Below are 5,070 nucleotides of genomic sequence, written 5' to 3' on the forward strand. Positions count from 1 at the left end.
AGGAGACCCGCTCCCTTTATAATGGGAATAACAAAGCATAGCCAGCTGATGGCCCTCTAACAATAGTAAAGACCGCCAGTTGGCTCTGTAAAAATAGGCTCTATGACTTTCAGAGTCCCTCCTTCATAAATGAAACAAGATGTGTCTGATCATGTCTCACACACCATATGGGCAGATAAGGTGTTAAAATGACATTTACTGGTGAATGTACTTTTCACCATTGAAAGCACTACAAAAGTGCAAAAATGTTACGTGTGAACATAGCCAAAGGTGTGGGGGAGCATTTTTTTTTTTGGGGGGGGGTATTTCTTTTGTCTTATATGCAAGTAATTATGCCGGAAGGAATGTCCCTTAACATATCTTCCGTTTTGGCTTAGTTTTTGTATGTTTTAATGTCCGTGAAAGTGCCGTAATACTCTGACAACATTGTTCAATTGTTCACAATAGTGACCTGGGAGTCAAAGATGCTTCCAGGGGTCTTCCCCATGCTGTTCCCATATCATTTCAACACTGTTCCCATCGATTTGGGCAATTTTTAGGCCCCCTGCAGGCCTCCGGGGAGAGGTGCCGCTGGAAAAATGCAGAGTTTCCCATTGACTTACATTGGACTTGTTGCTCAGGTCAAGCACCCGAGCATAACAATTTGCTCGACCTGAGCAACGAGCACCAGAGCATTTTAGTGCTCGCTCATCACTAGTGTTTATGCATAGATCGAAAAGTGAAGAAGTCTCTTTTGTCCCCAGGAAGCACATCCTGAGTTGAAAGGAAATGTTACATCTGCAGCTAGTTGATAGGAAGTTATGAATATTGGGGTTTGTATAGATCCAATATTGATCGGACATACATTTTCAACTTCAGGACTAATAGGGGAAGAATATGCATAGTTTTTCATAACTGTGCACATGTCTATAAGCCCCAAATCAATAGTGACCAAATCTCTGACAATAGCCATGCCATGTTTCCTATGTGTTGAAAGGTAAAATCCCGATAAAAAATATGACATGATATCGAACTCCTGTGATCGTCAGGATTGAAGGTTATTGTGAATGTTGGGAATATCATAATCTTCTGAAACTGAAGCCACATCCCATACCCAGCCGTTATGAGTCATCAAGGGGAGGTGTGTTGGTATAACTTAGGTGCTGATAAAAGGACAAGGCGAATTATGATGTGTGTTCCATGCAGAGAGGTACATATCAGTCTATGTATGATTCCCGTTCACTTGACATTTCCAATCGAAATGCTCTTCTTTGCTAAGCTGAGCCATCTCTGTGACCAGCGTAGTAAGTTTCTTTTGCTTATCCTTTTATTTTATGTATCTGTATATGCTGTATTGTTTGTCCCCTTTGTAAAATCTTTGGTATATTTTTTCTAAACACTGCCTATCTTTCATGATTAAATATAAAATTTAATAGCTCTGTTATTTTTGTTATGTAAACCACACGACTGAAAGTCATATGGTACAAAAAATCTGGGGTCGTCGGACTGTATAAACGACTGGTAGTGGCAGCGAGTAGTTCTTTGGTTATCGTGGAGTTAGCAGTGACTGTACGGGGTATATATATATTTCATGTGATGGAATCGGAGGTGTATATACCATACGCTCACTCTTAGTTCTCCAATACCCGGCCTATTAGTGGTAACAGCCGCAGCCTCATCCGTTAATCGTTGGCCAATTGTCTTGAAGATAGAGGGCTGTTTGGGACAAAAAGTTAACAGCGGGGTGGATCAGTGTGACTCCCCTGGTTGTGATCTTTGACGTAGGAAGCAGGAAAAACTCCTGATGGGAGGGATCACCAGAGCAAGAAAAAGGAAGATCTGGACTATAAAGTAGAGTAAGGGTGGCTGCAGATGAGAGTATGAAAAATTGTCATAGGTTCATCCAGAAAGTTTGGACAATTTTTTTCTACTTTTCATCAAATTTTCATCAATGTGCCATGATTTACATCCATGTGACGTCCGTGTACGATCTGTTTTCAACAACTACATAAAACACATTCACATACAGCTCCCAGGTTTTAGTATAGAAATCTATCTGTAAAAACTGGATGCCGCTCGGATGTTCTGTGTAGGATCCGATATTTTTCACGCACCCATAGACTTGAATGTGTGAGTCTCATCTGAGAATCAGAGGAAAGTAGCGCAGGCTGCGGATTCTCTCATGGACAGTCAGACCAAGGAAAATATCATTCATCTGCACAGCCCTATAGAACAGAATAGGGCTGTTCTGTATTTTGGTCAGTTTTTACCTCAGTATTTGTAAACCAAAACCAGGAATGGAACAGTCAGGGGAAAAGTATAATAGAAACACGTCACCACTTCTGTATTTATCACCCACTCCTGGTTTCGGCTTACAAATACTGAGGTAAAAAACTGACCAAATACTGAACGTGTGAACATGGCCCTAAAATCTGATAGCACACGTCCGGCATGAGCCCAAAAGATGTGCAATATATTGTATGGAGAATAATCATCATCAGAAAAGATAAAGCTTACACCGCGTGCAGAATTATTAGGCAAATGAGTATTTTGATCGCATGATACTTTTTATACATGTTGTCCTACTCCAAGCTGCATAGGCTTGAGAACCAACTACCAATTAAGTAAATCTGGTGATGAGCATCTCTGTAATGAGGAGGGGTGTTGACTAATGACATCAACACCCTATATAAGGTGTGCTTAATTATTAGGCAACTTACTTTCCTTTGGCAAAATGGGTCAGAAGAGAGATTTGACGGGCTCTGAAAAGTCCAAAATTGTGAGATGTCTTGCAGAGGGATGCAGCAGTCTTGAAATTTCCAAACTTTTGAAGCGTGATCACCGAACAATCAAGCGTTTCATGGCAAATAGACAACAGGGTCGCAAGGCACGTGTTGGCCAAAAAAGGCGCAAAATAACTGCCCATGAATTGAGGAAAATCAAGCGTGAAGCTGCCAAGATGCCATTCGCCACCAGTTTTGTCATATTTCAGAGCTGCAACGTTACTGGAGTATCAAAAAGCACAAGGTGTGCGATACTCAGGGATATGGCCAAGGTAAGGAAGGCTGAAAAACGACCACCTTTGAACAAGAAACATAAGATAAAATGTCAAGAATGGGACAAGAAATATCTTAAGACTGATTTTTCAAAGGTTTTATGGACAGATGAAATGAGAGTGACTCTTGATGGGTCAGATGGATGGGCCAGAGGCTGGATCAGTAAAGGGCAGAGAGCACCACTCCGACTCAGATGCCAGCAAGGTGGAGGTGGGGTACTGGTATGGGCTGGTATCATCAAAGATGAACTTGTGGGACCTTTTCGGGTTGAGGATGGAGTGAAGCTCAACTCCCAGACCTACTGCCAGTTTCTGGAAGACAACTTCTTCAAGCAGTGGTACAGGAAGAAGTCGGTATCGTTCAAGAAAAACATGATTTTCATGCAGGACAATGCTCCATCACATGCATCCAACTACTCCACAGCGTGGCTGGCCAGTAAAGGTCTAAAAGAAGAAAAAATAATGACATGGCCCCCTTGTTCACCTGATCTGAACCCCATAGAGAACCTGTGGTCCATCATAAAATGTGAGATCTACAGGGAGGGAAAACAGTACACCTCTCAGAACAGTGTCTGGGAGGCTGTGGTGGCTGCTGCACGCAATGTTGATCGAAAACAGATCAAGCAACTGACAGAATCTATGGATGGAAGGCTGTTGAGTGTCATCATAAAGAAAGGTGGCTATATTTATCACTAATTATCCTCCTAAGATAGCCAAATCTAAAAAAAAAAACACTCCAACTTCCAAAAATATTAAGCTTGGATATTTATGAGTCTTTTGGGTTGATTGAGAACATAGTTGTTGATCAATGATAAAAATAATCCTCTAAAATACAACTTGGCTAATAATTCTGCACACAGTGTATATGACACTGTGTATAACTGCAGAATATAAAAAAAAGAGACACACAGCTCTGCTACATACACATTGAACACACACACTGCTCTGCTACATACACATTGTACACACTTGGCTCTGCTACATACACATCATACACACACACCTCTGCTACATACACATCATACACACATGGCTCTGCTACATACACATTGTACATACACACCTCTGCTACATACACATCATACATACAGCTCTGCTACATACACACATGGCTCTGCTACATACACATCGTAAATAATGTGTGACTTAAAGAACACAGCAGTAACAACATAATAAAATATCTCATACATGTGTCAATATTACTGCAGAATACCGGCCATGGATAGGTCTGCATAGGCATGCGCATTGAAGTATACTTGCTGGGGTAGTTCGTGACGTGAATGACGTCACATCCAGCAATGCGGTTTACGTGGGTGTTTATGCCTTATATCCATGGTTACACACTTTCTGGATATGAATGCGGCGGTGGGCGGGAAGTGGTGGCATCATGCGTGTGGACGTAGGATTCCTCTATTTATAGCAGGCAAGTGGCAGTACACCATACCCCTTGAGAAAGGCACGTTGAGGAGCATGCGCAGCTCGGTGGACCCAGGTTATTGCTTCTCGGAGTATGCATGGATGCTGATTGCACTACTTTATATGATGGGCTATATGTATTCAGGGCCCTCTATGTACATTTACTCTTGACTCCTTTATCATAGACATGTGCCTCGTGAACCTTTTGGCTATTTTGATATTTACACTTTAGGAGCATAGTGCATATATATATATTTATATGTGTTACCCTGTGATCTTTATCTAGGAGTCCTACTGCATTGCGTACGCTTTTGGTTTTTAGATATATGTTATTGTCCAGCACATCTGTTCTCATTAATTCTGTATAGTATATTTAATAAAGTGTTTCTATTTTTGACAATATGATCTTGATTGTCATCTTTTCTGGCCCTGGGCCATTCCTTCCCCCCCTACATACACCTCGTACACACACAGCTTTGCTACATCCACACTGTAAACCCCTCCTGACCCCACACATAAACTTCCCCTCATCCAGCACCATGACAACCAGCACAGCAGAGTCCTGCATCCACTGAGGCTCCTGATCATGTGACCCCTGACTCCTCCCCTCCTGTGACCTC

General features: G+C 41.9%; 1 protein-coding gene across 1 annotated transcript in view; it reads left to right on the plus strand.

Annotated features, from left to right (window-relative positions):
* The window catches only part of LOC141270769 (uncharacterized), a 382,593-nt gene that overhangs the window by 317,974 nt on the left and 59,549 nt on the right, over positions 1-5,070 (plus strand). The gene's annotated exons all lie outside the window — the stretch shown is intronic.

The sequence above is a fragment of the Phyllobates terribilis genome, unplaced genomic scaffold (assembly GCF_046119375.1).
Source record: "Phyllobates terribilis strain yellow unplaced genomic scaffold, ASM4611937v1 Scaffold_5__5_contigs__length_657084704, whole genome shotgun sequence".
Classification (NCBI taxonomy): Eukaryota; Metazoa; Chordata; class Amphibia; order Anura; family Dendrobatidae; genus Phyllobates; species Phyllobates terribilis.